The 16,813-nt window shown below is 37.0% G+C and overlaps 1 long non-coding RNA gene across 1 annotated transcript in view; it reads right to left on the reverse strand.

The window, feature by feature from the left end:
* Positions 1–2,251: 2,251 nt before the first annotated feature.
* Positions 2,252–16,813, reverse strand: part of LOC116661974 — a 37,997-nt gene continuing 23,435 nt past the window's right edge. The window contains exon 6 of the long non-coding RNA XR_004317936.1: positions 2,252–5,914. This is a non-coding gene — a long non-coding RNA (uncharacterized LOC116661974). The remainder of the gene's footprint in view (positions 5,915–16,813) is intronic.

Here is a 16,813-nt window from a genome sequence, read left to right on the forward strand (position 1 = left end):
TTTGTTGATTAGTTCGAACAGTTTTTGGTTGAGTCTTTAGGGTTTTTCATATAAAAGATCATGTCATCTACAAAGAAAGATAATTTTATTTCTTTATATCTGATTTGAATGTGTTTGATTTCTTTTTCTTGCCCAGTTACTCTGGCTAGGTCTTCCAGTACTATATTGAATAGAAATGGTAAGAGTTGGCATCCTTGCCTTGTTCTTGATCTTAGAGGAAAGGCTTTTAATTTTTCACCATTGAATGTGATGTTAGCTGTGGGCTTCTCATATATGGCCTATATTATGTTCAGGTACATTCCCTTCCTTATCTAATTTGTTGAGAGTTTTTATCATGAAAGGAGTTTGCATTTCATCAAAGGCTTTTTCTTTATCTATTGAACTGATCATATGATATGATTTTTATCTTTCATTTTGTTAATGTATCGCACTGATTGATTTGCACATGTTGAAACATCTTAATCCCGGAGATGAATCCTATTTGATCATGGTGCATGATCCTTTTATTGTGCTCTTGAATTAAATTTGCTAGTATTTTGTTGAGTATTTTTGCATCTATGTTCATCAGATATATAGGCCTGTAATTTTCATTTCTTGTACTGTCCTTGTCTGACTCCAGTAGCATGATAATGTTGCCCTTGTAAAATGAGTTTGGAAGTATTCCTTCCTCTTCAAAATTATGGAAGAGCTGGACAAAAATTGATACTAATTCTTCCTCAAATTTTTGTAGAATTTAGCTCTGAAGCCATCTGGTCCTAGGATTTACTGTGTTGGGAAGTTTTGATTATTAATTCAATCTCCTTGCTCATTATTGGTCTGTTCATATTTCTATGTCTTCATGCTTCAGTCTTGGCAAATTGTATGTTTCTTGGAATTTATCTATTTATTCTAGATTATCCAATTAGTTGACATATACTTTTTTATAGTAGGTTCTTACAATCCTTTGTATTTCTGTGGTATCAGTTGTAATGTTTCCTCTTTCATTTATAATTTTATTTATTTGCATCCTCTCTCTTTTTTTCTTAGTATAGCAAAAGGTTTGTCAGTTTTGTTTATCTTTTTTAAAAAACCCTAAGTTTTATTGATTTTTCTATTGTCTTTCTTGTCTCTAATTTATTTTTGCTCTAATCTTATTATTTCTTTCCTTCTGCTAACTTTGGGCTTATTTTGTTCTTTATTTTCTAGTCCCTTGAGTTGTAAGGTTAGGTTTTTTTATTTGAGTCTTTCTTTTTTCTTAAGGTAAGCATTTATCACTATAATCTTTCCTCTTAGAACTGCTTTTGCCGCATTCCAGAAGCTTTGGTATGTTGTGTTTTCAGTTTAATTTTTTCAAGACTTTTAAAATTTGTCTTTTGATTTCTTCTTTGACCCTTTGGTTATTCAGGAGGATGTTGTTTAATTTCCACATTTAAAAAATTTTCCAGTTTCCCTCTGTTACTGATTTCTAGTTTCATACCATTCTGGTCAGAAACAAAACTTGGTATGAGTTCAATCTTCTTAAGTTTGTTAAAACTTGTTTTGTAACCTAGCATATAATCTGTCTTGGACAATGTTCTCTGTGTGCTTGAGAAGAATATGTATTCTGTTGCTACTGGACAGAATGTTCTGTATGTCTGTTACGTCTATTTGGTCCTGAGTACAGTTCAAATCCATTATTTCCTTACTGATTTTCTGTTTGAATGACCTATCCATTGCTGAGAATGGAGTATTTAAATCCCCTACTATTACTGCATTGTTACCTATTTTTGCCTTCAGATATGTTAATGATTTTTAATATGTTTAGGTGCTCCGATATTGGGCACATATGTATTTACCATTGTTATAGCCTCTTGATGAATTGCTCCCTTTTATCATTATATAACAACCTTTTTTGTCTCTTGTTCTTGTTTTTGCCTAAAGTCTGTGAAGCATAGCTATCCCTGTTCTCTTTTGTTTTCCATTTGCATATATTTTCTATCCTTTTACTTTCAGCCTATGAGTGTCATTAAAGCTTAAGTGAGCCTTTTGCACTCAGTATATAATTGGGTCTAATTTTTTTATCTATTCAGCCACTGTTTGGTTTTTTTATTTTTTCCTTCCAGTTTTATTGAGATATAATTGACATACAGCACTGTATGGTTTTTTATGGGGGAGGGTTGCGGGAGTTAATTAGGTTTTATTTATTTATTTATTTATTTATTTATTTATTTATTTATTTATTTATTTAATGGAGGTACTGGGGATTGAACCCAGAGCCTCATGCTTGCTGAGCTATACCCTCCTCCCCACTCTTTGTTTTTTAATTGGGGGATTTAAACATTTATATTTAGAGTAATGATTGACTGGTAAGGACTTACTGTCACCATTTTGTTAATTCTTCTATGATTACTTTGTAGTTCTGTGAAATAATAGAAAATATATTTATTGGTCTCTGTCTTCAGTTCCTGGCACCGAACTCCCAAAATTCTTGTAATGCCCTAAATGATAAAAGTACTAGGAGCATCTTTTGTTCTAAAATTTGGTCTTTGACCCTGGTTCCTGACACAGAGTTCCTGAAACCCTTGTAATTTCCTAGATGATAGGAGTGTCTTTTGTTCTGTTGAGGTGACTCTAGGTGGGTTCCTACAAGGCTCCTTGATGAGGGCTGGTCACTGAAAAGACCAAGCCATGAAGCTTGCAATTTTCAGCCCTTCCTCCCATTCTCTTGAGAAGGCAGACAAGTTGAAAAATGGAGTTAATGGTCAATCATGCCTACATGATGAAACTTCCATAAAAAACCCAATAGTACAGAATTTGGAGAGCTTTCATGGGGGGAAACATCCCCACCAGGATGGTGACACACCTTAAAGCCACAGAGACAGAAGCTTCTGCAGTTGGGACTCTCCTAGACCTCACCTTATGTATCTCTTCATCTGGCCGTTCATCTGTATCCTTTATCATATCTTTTAATAAACTGGTAAGTGTAAATAAGTGTTTCCTGAGCTCTGTGATCTGCTCTAGCAAATTAATCAAATCCAAGGAGGGGGACATTGGAACCTCTGATCTATAGCCGGTTGGTCAGTAGCAGAGGTGATGATCTGGGCTTGCAACTGACATCTTTCAGGATTGAGCCCTTAAACTGTGAGGATCTACCAACACTTCCACGTAGACAGTATTAGAATTGAGTTCAATTGTAGGACATCTCGATGGTGTCACAGAAAATTGCTTGGTTTGAGGAGGAACTTCCACACATTTGGTGACCGGGAATGTCCGAATTAAAGTGTTCTGTGTGAGTGTTTTCTGTGAAGGGTAAAGGAGACAAACAGGTGAAAGACTTATAGTGGGTTAGAACTGGGTTTTTCTCTACACAGGTGGAAAACTGGGTAAGTATTTCCAACTCAGCTGGAGTCAGAGAAATTGGATTTGCTAGAATGGCCCTGGCTCATGGAAACATGTGATTTGAGAAGAGAAAGGATGAAAGAGTGGAGGAAGAGGAATTTTTGATTCCTGGGCAGCCACGTGGTCACCCCTGGTATGGAGCAGCAGCCATGCTGCACTCAGTTACTGGAAAAAGTTACCAGTGGAATTGAGAGATGGCTCCAACTCCTGGGGAGTTGGTTCCCTGATGCATGTTGAAATGCAAACCAATAAGAAAAAGGCAAAATATTGTATCCCTTCATTATCGTTGTCTGTAATAGCTAAGCTCAAAGTAAAAGTAAATACTGGGTTGGATCCTGATGCTAGACCAAACTCAGATTTCAGCGAGTCCAAGCTTCAGCCACTACCCTCAAAGCCTCCCCTCAAGGGAAAAATTATGCAGGGACAACAAAAAGTACTTCTGACACCTCTGATGACCAGAAGGTAGTCCATGTGGGAGGAGGACAAAACTCAAGAAACTTAAAACCAGAAGATCTAATGTGATGGAGTTATTTCATTTTGTAGATCCATATCATCTGCTTCCTGAGGAATCTTTCTGGAAATGGAGTGTGAAAATGACTAATTCGGGGGCTGTGTCTTTGGTTTTGGATGATGCAGAGCTAAAGAGCATGTTTGGGCTGATGCAGGATCTTCAGTTCGCTATGGAACAATCACAGATGGCCATGTGTGATCCAGACACATGGGCGGTTGTTCCAGAGGGAACAGCCACCCTGGTGGACTGGATAAAAGTCTCTGTAAGGTCTGTTTGCCCCATCTCCCTCTACTAATGTCAACTGGAGTACCCCAGATGAAGCAGCTGATAGGCTTTGCATGCAAACCACGTGGGACTAGCTTTATGATGATTGAGATATTCACCAACTGAATGCGCCCACTACCCAGGCAATGGAAATTCTATGGTTAAGACAGGTCCCTTTTTCATGAGCAGCCCACATAACCTGATTGTTGCAAAACTGAAGGACAGTTTGGGAAGCCTTATTGAATTTGTTGTCTCAGCTTCCCACCCTGGGTCTTATAGGTGCTAATAAACATTAAGTTAATTAACAAGAGAATAAGGAAAGGCAGAGGAAAGAATCAAGGAATTGATCTTAGCAGGGTGAAAATTTTTAAACAGTTATTAAGGAATAGGTGAATAAAGCAAATATCGAGAGGGGCAAAACCCAAGAGGAAACAGAATGGGGAGAGTCACAGGATTCCTCCCAGCAGAGTGGAGGAAATCTTTAGATGGTTATTAAGAAATGTGATGAATAAAATGGACATTGAAGGGATTAAAACAAAAATTTTCATACAGCATTACCTAAGGTTGGGTGGGCCAAAGGACCCCTTGCTGGTCCCTCAATATTAACGTTCCCCAAATAAGTCTAGTCTATTTCTCACAGTTTGGATATTTTTTAAACCTAAAGGCAGAGATTATGATAAGAAACTTGACCAACTATAGCCTGTGCTTGGGGCAGTGATAAGGCAATTAATCAAGTTAAATAATGACCAAAGGGCCAGGGTCCCTTGGTTCAACCCCATGCTGGGGATTCAAACTGTTTTACACAAGAATGGGTAAAATGGTCAGAGGGGTGGAAAAGAGAAGTTTCCAGGACCCTCTGATAAGATTTTGGTACCACATTCTGGTACCAAAATGTACTGGTGACGCCCTAACGTGGGCTACAATTTAGATTGGGAGAACATAAAAACGTGAGAGCTGGTAAGATTATGAAAATTGGAATGTTGAAACAAGCTTTATGTGAAGTGGTCATGTCTCCTTTACCTGAATGTTTTATGGGAATGAATATTATGTCATTCTGGGGAATACATCCCCTACTTAATATTATAAAACCAAGACCTGCTGATGGAGTCCTAATAGAAGCTACAGCTAGGAATGCAAAGGTTGATGGAATCAAGGTAAGTTTTGTAGGAGAACTGGTAATGTTTGAACAAGCTTTGGGAAGTGGCTGCATCTCTTTTACCCAATTATGTTATGGGGACGGACACTGTGTCTGAATGGGGAATGTTTCCCCTACTCAGTATTGTAAAACAAAGGCATATAAATCTATCCCTCAAGCAATATTAACTGGACATGCTAAATGGGAACCAGTAAGATTGCCTGAGTCCACACAGTGTGGAAGAGAAGCTGGAGTACCAGTAGGGACAAATTCTCCGTGTGATAGCCCTACATGGAGCCTTCTAGATTCCTGGAATATGTTGAAACTTTTCAATTGCCCAGAGTCTCTCACCCCTCCAGCCTTTCCTCTCATTCATTTTTCTTAGCATATTGGTTTCCCCAACTGTTATCCATTGCTGCATGTAGGAGTGACAAAAACATTTACCTGTAAATGTTTTTGACCAAAACCCCCCAGCTAGTGGCCTTAGTGCTAGGTGAGTTCTGAATTAGGTCACATAAAACAAATCTTTTGAGCCAGTTGAACCACCAGACAGATCAACCAAGGACAATCTTTGTAAATGGCGTCCATTCTGCTCCTTCAGTACTGGTGCTGGGAATGCAGACTGCTAATGTTTCGTCAAGACTGAGCTGGAGAGAAAAGATGGGACCAGTGTAAGTTAAAATGCCACAAGGCTCACTATAGTTAGCAAGATTCAGCTGTTTTTCTTGAATAAGTGCTCCCTGGGTTGTTGCAAGTTCTTGGTTAGTTTCCAGACTTCCAAAAATATTGATTCTGTCCATTTTTTGCCAGTTTCTCAATCGCTTGTACTGAGGGATGGAATTTTGAAATTTCTTATTCTGCCTCTTTTTCTTCTATCATCTCTCTGTACACACACTTTTAATCAGCATGAGTCAGGTACATAGAAAAGCAAATACATTTATGGATCAATAGGTTGTTTTCCAAACTGTCTCTTCAAATCTCTTTTCCTTATAAGAAAACATTCTGCTCAAACTTCTTAAGAAACTAAGCTGTGATTCATACCATATTTTTATGTTGTAAACCTGCATATGGGCAAACACATCTCTGAAGACATCCCGTTCAGTGAACACTAGAGTTGTTCCATCATCAAGATGAAATGAGAGTGTCAGACCAAGATGAAAAGAAACTAGTGATGAATGAGAGAAAAGACAGGTGATGAGTGCTTATCCCAGTTGCAGGTTTGGGTGGCGTCATGGGTAGACCCAGTCCAAGTAAATCAAACTTGGGCAGCCTCATCTAGCACTTTTTGGCACCTCAAAACCTGCACAGACCAGTAAAATCGAATTAAGGACCCACAATTACCTCATGAAGAAGGGAAAACATTTCTGTGTTACTTTAAAATACAGAAGATGGAAACAAAGACCAGATGCTTCCTTCTGACTAAGCCAGACCCCGTAGTAGGACCACATTCTGGCAGGGTATGTGATAAGAAATGTATTTAATGATTCTATTGACTCTTGTATTCTTAGATTAATGCCTTGTTTATTATTGGTAATCTATTTAGGAAGCTATGGCACATTTAAAAGATGTTTGTTAAGCAAAGAAAGATACATTGTGATACACTTCTATTTATCATTCTTTGATGTGTCAACAGACCACAACAGGAGAGTCAAAGAAACTAAGGAAGAATCAAAGAATTTGTTCATTTGATGATCTTTGACAGGAATTAACTTTCATATTTATAAGCTATTCAATTTATTTTAGTTGCAAGAAACCTTCACAACAACTAGATTCAAAGTTTTCACTTAAAAATTATTTGTTACTGTTAATTATTCTAAACATAAAATATGAATAGAAATTATAATATCATAAACCCCATATATTACCATCGAGCTTTACCAAATGTTCACATTAAGTACTGCTTTTACGATAGCTCATGATTTTCACTGGTAATATTTTCATGATTATTTATTCATAAATATTACATATTTCTCAAAATGATCCATAAGTCAGTTAGGAATGCATTTGAAGTTTTCAAATGTGTGTGGTGTTTATGGGTGTTTCCATTTGCATGTACTCTACATTGTTGATTTCCAACCTAAGTTTCATTATGGTAAACCAACATTATCTATATCATATTGGTTCTCTGAAATATCTGATACTGCTTGGCAACTTAGTATGAGGTAATTCTTTATAAATGTTTCATGTGAGGCTTGGAAAAAATGTATATTTTCTATCTGTTCTACATACCTATTAGACATATGACTCATTTTTCTGTTCAAAGTTTTTAAATTCTAACTTTTCCTCCTTGTCCAATAGAGGTATGCTAAATTCTTTCCTGATGATTGTAGACTTCTCAATTTCTCTTTATAATCTTGATATTTAATTGATTTTTTTTAAATTTTTATAATCTTGATATTTTAAATTTTCTCTATCTTAAGAATATGTTATCAGGTGGCTATAAGTTCACAATTCTTCTATCTTTGGTTATTTTAATGTGTATTAGTGTATTAGTGTGATGTGCATTGTGTCAGGATAGGCTGTGTAATTCTGTAGTGATAAATAATCCCCCCAATCAAAGCTTTACAACAATAAATATCTATTTTCTGCTCACATCACACTACATGTTCAACACGGGTTGACTTTACTGAAATTTCATCTCAATGTTTCAACTGCTTCCATGACAACCACAGCACTGAGAAGGGAATACTATAACTTGTATATTGGTTCTTAAAGCTTCCACCCTGAATAACACGCATCCGTTCTGCTCACATTTCATTTGGCAAGACCAATCACATGGCCACACCTATTGTTAAGGGGCCAGGGAAATGCAATTTTACCATGTGCCTGAAAGGGGAAAAAAACTGAAAACATTTGATGAACCGTAGTAAGGGCTACAATATTTAATGTCCCACGTAATTCCTAGAGAAACCCAAAGTGGTAGCTAGCGAATAAGAAAGGATGAAGAATAGGAGGGAAAAGAGGCATAGAGTCACTCCTTTCCCATTTTAAACCTCTGAGATGAGCTTGAGCTTGTGGATGGGAAGATGCTTTCAACTCACTAGCAAGTGAAGTTTTGATTTATCCTGACTTTTTAATGCCCCAAAATGTGACTTTCCTGATGTCAGAGAATAACTGAAAATTATTGGATTGTCTAGAAATACCATCTAGTTAGGAGAGAAGAGATAAATTAGAATAGTTCTGAACAACCATGGTGGGAGAATAATAGATTTGCTCCCTGTTAACACATCCAATTCAATACATTGGTTATATGTTTCTAACTATGCATTTTACTAATAAGTCTAAAGCTTTTTCATTATTTTTATTCTGTTCCAGTCTGGAATCGAGACACTGTTCATTGACTATGATGGGGTTCAGGGCTCACTATCCCCAAAATGTGACACTTTGGCAGATTGAATATTTTAAGCTAAAGGGCTTTGAGAAAATGGCAGAAACAGAAAGGTTACTCTGACCTACCCTGATCCCAGAATTATCCACGGTCACTCCAACGTCACTCTAAGGAAAGTATGATGAAGGAAAAGAAAGTGGAGCAGAAAATAGCCAGCAGTTTTAACTGCTTTCAGTTAAGATACCTAATTTTTGCAAATCCTACAAAACTGGATGACTATGTGAACACACTGTTAGGGCTTTTCCCAGTGCCTTGGAATGGACTTGTGTAAGGGCAGTCTCCTAAAGAGTAAAGTCAATTAGTGTAGAGTTTAGAGAAAAAGCAGGAATCAGTGTGGGAGACTGAGAATGAACTGCCAGTGCAGAAGGAGGAGAAACAGGAGAAAAAAGTACCCTAGAAGCCAAGAGAAGATGTTGGGGATGAGACTGGTCAAATAATGACTAAAAATTGAGCGATTTGGCAACGTGGAGGGTGTAGTGAACCTAAGAAGAGGCATCTTATTGGAAAGCATGGATGGCAAGGTGAATCAAATGTAGTTCGAGAGAAATTGGAGGAAAGGAAGTGGAGACATTTTTACTGACTGTCCAGACACAAATCTTTTGTGGGATATATGAGGAGTTGCTATATCAAGATTTCTTCCTGTAAAGAAATAATTCCACCCTTCATTAAGTTCCTTTATTATATCACACTTCATATCTTACATATTTCAACATTTTCCCAACTCATATCCACATTTTTGGCATATTGAAAGGATCATTGCATTGCTTTATCCTATGAAATATAGTGAAGTTGGTATTAAGAAAACTTAAGAGGTATTTATTAGAAATGTGGAAAATTCTGTATTCATTCCCATGCCATGCTAAGACCCTTTTGTGAAAACTGTAGACCTCGTCTGTGGAACATGGCAATGTGATTAAATCATGGCATTTAAAATATCACAGGAGTTTTGGGAGAAATCCAGGATTATCAAACTTAGAGGAGAGGGATGACAGAGTAACATGAAAAGCATTAATTGTTGGGTAGAGTTGTGGAAAAAAAATAGCATTTGTACACCTATTGTGATTGAAGTGAAAAAAAGAGTAACAAGAGGTCTTTGAAACAGAATAATTATAAACTCCCCACCCTGCTAATATTGGCAAAGATCAGGCCAAACAATTGCCACGAAAAACAGAGCAATGACTCAGATGCGACACCATGTAGTGTGGATTCAGGATGTGGGGATGTTAGTAAGGCAGGTTAAAAAGTAAAGAGGAAGAACAAAACAAGATGTGCTCCACTGTGATTCTGAAGAAGGGAAAGCCAGTGAAAACATTTCCCTCGTGCCTTTATGCTGGGGGATGTGCTTTTGGGCGATTTGTCAAAGTTTAGCTCCTTCCCAATTTTGCAAACATACCTGATACTCTGAGGGCAGCCATTTCTAGACATTGCTAAGCTCAGATGGATGTATAAGCTTGGGAACAGGATAGAGGCAGAACAGGGCCATGGGGAAGAGACCCCACTCAAGGCCAGAACAGTTGGACCACATCCTGATTTTTCAATGGGCTTTATAATTTGGAGCCCATCTCTTAAACTCTGACTTCAGCTCCAATATCTATTATTGCAACCCTAGTCAAGTCATTGCTTTGCCAAAAACCTTTTGGGTGCTAAAAATTATGAGAAAAGTGGGTCCCCTGCTCATCATGCCACACAAGGCCTTCAAGGACTGGGTCCTACCTCCTTCACCAGGGTCATCTCTCTCTACCCACCACCCAACTCCCAGCCTAAGTGACATCGAACTGCTTGAGATTCCCTCATGAACTGTGTTGTTCCAGAGGAGACACTGTTCCCTTATTTCTTTGCCAAACTAATTTCACTTAATCCTTCAGCACTCAGCTCACTGTCATCTCCTCCAACAAGTCTTCACTGCACTCTCCAGTCAGACTGAGGCCACCTTCTTGATATTTCCATAGCACTTCATATTAGGTTGAAAAACATCTGTGACCTTGCCAATGAGGGCATGTCCCATGTCGTGGCATGCCCTGTATCCCTAGGCCCATCAGAGGGACAATAGTCAACTCCATTAAGAACTGTCATAAGAAAAATACCATGATAGTTTTTTATGATTTCACTTATATGCCCAATTGTAAAAAAAAAAAAAAAAAAAAAAAAAAAAGGACACAAATGAACTTATATATAAAACAGAGACAGACTCAGACATAGAAAACAAACTTACAGTTACCAGTGGGGGATGAGGGTGGGGAGGGATGAACTTCAAGTTCCAGATTTGTAGATACACACTGCTATACATAAAAGAGATAAACAAGGTCCTACTGTAGAGCACAGGGAACAATTTTCAACACCTTGTAATAGCCTCTAATGAAAAAGAATATGAAAAGGAATATATATATATATACATAAATGAATTACTATGCTGTACATCTGAAATTAACACACTAAATTGATTATACCTCAAATAAATAAATAAATAAATAAATAAATAAATAAATAAATAAACAAACCTATCAAACCAAACAATAATAAATTGAGGGAAGCAACACTTACTTTCACACCTCACAGGTTTCTGGTAAGTAAAAGTTGAATATTAATATAATGCAGGCAAGGGTATATGGGAAAATGAGCACTTACTTCGTGCTTAATACATTTATTTATGCATTCATTCCCCGAAATACTTGTTGAATATCAACCATGGGCCTGGGGTACTGGAGATAAAACAGAGACCAAAGTAGATCAAGTCCCTTTCTTTCATGGAATCTACATTGCAAGTAGAAAACAGACAATATAAGAGATCAATAAATACATATCACATTATGTGAAGAAGTCGTCTAAAAAGAAACAGAGCAATGGGAGCACACAGAGATGGGTAGGGGGTGACTGGTGACTATTTTAAATAGGATGGCTGGTAAGGGCCTGTTTGATAAGTAGGCCTGAAGGAAGTAAGAAAGCAGGCTATTTGACAACTTTGGTGACAGTGTTCTCAACAAAGGGCACATCAAATATGAAGGCCTGGAGACAGAACCATGTTTGGCATGTTCAAAGGGAAAGCAAGAAGCTGGTACGGGTGGAGGACAGCAAGTGAGGGAAAATCTGGTGGGAAATGAAGTAGAAGAGGGAGCGAAGAGACCAGATGATACAGGGCCTGGAAAACCACGGACAGGACTTGGCTTTTATTTTAAGTGACTGGAAGTCATCAGTGGAAAAGAGCAGGGAGCAGCAGGGAACATGACTCATGGTGTAGAAGGCTTCCTCAGGCAAGCTGGATTACATGGGGAGCAAACACAACAGCCAGCAACCAATGATCATTGCATGGACTGAGGAGGTAGAGATCAGATTTGGGATTTAGTTTGAAGACAGGGCCACCAGGATTTGCCAATTGAATGGGTGAGAAAAATGAGTTAGAGATGACTCTGGTCTTTTGAGCAGCCAGAAGATTGGAACTGCCATTTCTGAGATGTGGGAGGCTACAGAAAGAACAGGTTGGGGCAGGGTGTGGGTAGATAATCACAAATCTGGTTAATGGATGCCATAGCGTGGTTAGATGCTGACAAGAGTGATGCAGCAGGGAGGTTAAAAAAAAATATATCGGGTAGGAGAGAGGGGTGAATTGCTCGAGTGACGTCCATGAGATGACAATAGGGGTTGGGATGTAGTGGTGGCCCTAGATAAGGATGTAAGCAATATCAGATGTTGCACTGGGGGCGGAGGTCCTGTAACACACTACACAGACATAAGGCTCTATTTAGACACATCTTATTATCAAGAGTGATGTATACTCTAGCTGTTGTATTAGTTGGGGCTAACTATATTTCCCAGTTAACTAGCCCACTGAATTAAAAGATCTAAAAGGTCACAGCAATGACACAGTGCATACTGGGTGTGTGCTGAGTCATCCTCAGGCACAGAACTGTGATTTAAATACTGTCTGCCCTTTTCAGGATTATATTCATATCTGTGGTCTCCTTTGATCCTCAACTTTTAGGTTAGGCAGGCATTATAATTCCCCATTTCATAGATGAAAAAACAGAGGCTTGAGATTCTAAAGGGTTTACCCAAAGTCACATAGTCGATAAGGGACAGAATTAGGACTAGAACCCGGGTTTTCTGTCCAACACCAAAGGGTTCTTCCTAATAATTGAGATCTCGGTCATATTTTGGACCTGCCTTTCAGACCTTGTCCCTGATCCAGAAGAGACTTACAGTTCCAAAGGGGCATCTGGCCTCTCAGTTCACTGATTCTCCCTGCTTGTTTTCTTCATCATTCTCATCCTCAGCATAATAGAAAAGATTTATCATCTTCTCTTAGGAAAGTGATTAATTATGGCCAGAAAGAACTGAACTGTCTTCCTGTCAGGATGCGTAAGGAAGACCATTTCTCCCTCCTCCCCAGGAAACAAACAAACAAACATACATACAAACAAACCTGTTGCCCTGGTTCTTTCTGATTTCTGGGCTTAATGCTCCTGGGGTGCACCTGGGAGACTTAAGAGGATTGATTCTCCGGACACTTTAGATAAGCCGAGAAGCTTCCACATGTTTATTTATAGGTTATATACCAGATTTCACCTTTCTTTTCTTCCTCTCCCTCCCCTTACTGTATCTTCTAAACGTACTTAAAGGGGGTTGCACACTTCATACCATCAAACTTGGCAAAAACAAATAGATGAGACAAAAAAGATGAAGGGAAAATAGAAGAATGAGGATTAGATGATTCTGAAGTAAGATTAGACAGGAAGGCCCTAAAGCTCGACACATCTAGAAACAGCCTGCACACTCGGCTGGCAAAGCAAAGGGGAAAACATGACCAGTACAGTAGCCACAGGTGTCCACAAGATTCTAACAAACCAGCTGTTCAGAAATAGATCTTTTTCTGCTACTAATATATAAGAGACATTTGTGCCATAGGCCATTGAAAGAGGACATTGGGAAATAGAATAGATGAAGTCTTTATTATTTCCGCACAGTGAGTACAGAGTGTTTCCCAAGACTAGTCTCCAAAAGAAAAGAAAAGAAAAAAAGAAGAAAACAAAGTTTGATGGCATAAGGCCTTAAATGAGCTCCATTCAATAATAACTCTGTGAAGAGACATTACAAATTGATTCAGGTGGAAAGCTCTTTGTTGGGGAGAGGGTATAGCTCAGTGGGAGAGCACATGCTTAGCATGCACGAGGTCCTGGGTTCAATCCCCAGTACCTCCGTTTTAAAAAATGAAAAAAAAAAAAAAAGAGAGAGAGAGAAACTCTTTGTTAGTCTAGCTTGATGTATTTCTCAAACTTTTTGGTCTCAGGACAGCTTTACATTCTTGAGGGCACCAAAGAACCTTTGTTTATGTGGGTTATATCTATCGATATTTACTCTATTGGAAATTTAAATGACAACTTTGAGAAATATATATATATATTAGCTTATTTAAAATAATAAATCTATTATTTACACGTTAACATAATAACATTTTCCAAAACAGAAAATTTAGTGAGAAGAGTAAAATTGTTTTACACTTTGGCATATCTGTTTAATGTCTGGTTTAATAGAAGACAGCTGGGTTCTCATAGTTGCTTCTGCATTCTAGCTGTTAAGACATTTTAATTGAAGTATATGAAGAAAATCTGGCATCACAGATATGTCACTGGAAAATGGAGGCATATTTTAAGAGCTTTTTCTAACAGTTGTGGATATTCTTCTCTAAATCTACAACAAAATTTGACAAGTATTTCTTAAAGGTTAGTTGTGATACAGAATCTAAATGTATATTAATGAACTTTTCATATGCTGTTGTTACATGACAGCCCATCACCGATCTTGTACTCTGAGTAGATCTTTTACCCATGCATGATTTTGTAGCATTATGCCCTGGTCGTTTGGAAAATACTAGTTCGCTGAGTTATTGACACATTTCATTGTACAATATCAAAAATCACATTTGTTACTATCACCACCCATCTCATTAGAAAGTCTTGAAGTATTGGGACGCTGTCAAGTTCGCAGTAGCAGATACAAGTTTTCCAAATTTCTAATTTTCAGTTGAAACTCAAATTTTATCATTGTCAACAAATACTATCAGTTGTTTTCCTTGAAGTGACAGGCTCCTTTTGTTCATTTTGAAGAAAATGTTTGCCAAATACCCAAATCAGAATAACCATAGCTTGACTGTCAGTTGTTCTTTCAAGAAAAGAAAAATGGTGTTTGGAGAAAAAAAGAGACTAGTTCCGCTCACAACTCAACTGCACAAGGGCTTTTCCTAGAGAAAACCATCATGCTCTTGTTTGTAATGGAACTGCTTTCCATTTCATCACCCAGAGTATTATTCTGTGTATTTGAAGGTTGAGATGGAATAAAATTAGTAACTTTTACCTTAGCATCTAAATTCTAGAAGGCATGAGACAGACTGAGGTTAATATTTTGCCTATAAATGTACTAGAGCCTACACTTTCCATTTAAATTTTAGAAGAAGCTGGTCTGTGTCTACAAAACTTTTCTAGTGTTTTGATAGAAATTGAGTTAACCTACAGACCAATTTAAGGAGAACTGACTCCTTTATTATGTTTTGTCTTTCTAATCCTTGAACACAATATATCTCTCCATTTCTTTCTTTCTTCTTTGATCTATCTCAACAGCATTTTGTAATTTTCAGAATAGAGATACTGAACATTTCTTCTTAAGTTTATACCTAAGTATTTAATTTTAGCTAGAATAGTTGTAAGTGGTACTGTGTTTTAATTTTGGTTTCTACATGTTCATTGCTAATACATACACATGAGATTGATTTCTGTGTTTTCATTTTGTATCCTTCACCTTGCTAAACTCACTTATTCTAGCTTTTTGGAAATTTCTTGGGATTTTCTATGTAGATAATCATGTAATCTGCAAAATAGTTTTTTTCTTCCTATGCAATTGCTATTTCTTTTCTTTTTCTTGCCGTATTGTAGTGTCTAGAACTTCCACTATTATGTTAAATAAGAGTAGTAAGAATGGACATTTTTTCCATGTTCCCAGGCTTACAAGGAAAGCATTCAACCCTTCACCATTAAGTATGACGTCAGCTCTAAGATTTTTGTAGACGTTTATTATCAAGTTGAAGAAATTTCCTTTTATTCCTAGTTTGCTGAGAGTTTTTATCATGAATGGGTGTTGGGTTTTGTCAAATAGGTTTTCTGCATCAATTGCTATGAACATTAGGTTTTTCTTGTTTAGCTTACTGATGTGATAGAATATATTGACTGATACTTGAATGCTGAACCAATTTTGTATAATTATAATAAATTCCACTTGACGATGGTGTATAATTCTTTTTATATATTGATGGATTCAATTTGCTAATATTTTTGTTGAAGATTTTTGCCTCTAATTTCATGAGAGATAATGGTGTGTAGTTTCCTTCCTTTCCTATTATCTTTTTCCAAATTTGGGATAAGTAACACTAATCTCATAAAATGAGTTCAGAAGTGTTCTCTCCTCTGAGACTTTCTGAAAGAGACTGCTTAGAATTGGTGTTAATTCTTCTTTAAATGTTTGTCAGTATTGCCAGTAAAAGTCATCTGGGCCTAAAGATATTTTCTTTGTTAGCTTTCTCATTACACATTCAATTTCTTTACTGTTTGTAGGACTATCCAGACTGTGTATTTCATCTTTCTTGAATTTTGATAGTTTGCTGTTTTTAAGAAATTGATCCATTCCTTCTAAGTTGTAGTATTCCCTTATTTTCCTTTTAATGACTACAGGATCTGTTTTAGTGAAACAAGAATCCCTCTTTCATTCCTAATGTTGGTGATTTGTGTCTTCTCTTTTAATTTTCTAGAAGTTTGTTAATGTTACAGATTTTCTCTGAACAATCAGATTTTTGTTACATTTATTTTATTATTGTCTTGTTTTCAATTTTATTGATTTATCCTCTTTGATTTATCCTTTTCTTTTTTTGGTCTTATTTTGTGTTTCTTTTCCTAGTTTCTTGAGGTAAAAGCTTAGATTATTGATTTTAAAACTTTCTTCTTTTGTAAGTATTTAGTGCTATCAATTTCCTTCTCTGCTTTAGCTATGTCCCAAATATTTTGATAAGTTGTATTTTTATTTTCACTTAGTTCTATGTATTTTTATAAGATTTTCTTTGAGTCTTCTTTGGTCAAAGGAATATTGAGGATTGTGTTGCTAATTTCCAAGTGTTTGGGTA

The sequence above is a fragment of the Camelus ferus genome, chromosome X (genome assembly GCF_009834535.1).
Source record: "Camelus ferus isolate YT-003-E chromosome X, BCGSAC_Cfer_1.0, whole genome shotgun sequence".
Taxonomy (NCBI): Eukaryota; Metazoa; Chordata; class Mammalia; order Artiodactyla; family Camelidae; genus Camelus; species Camelus ferus.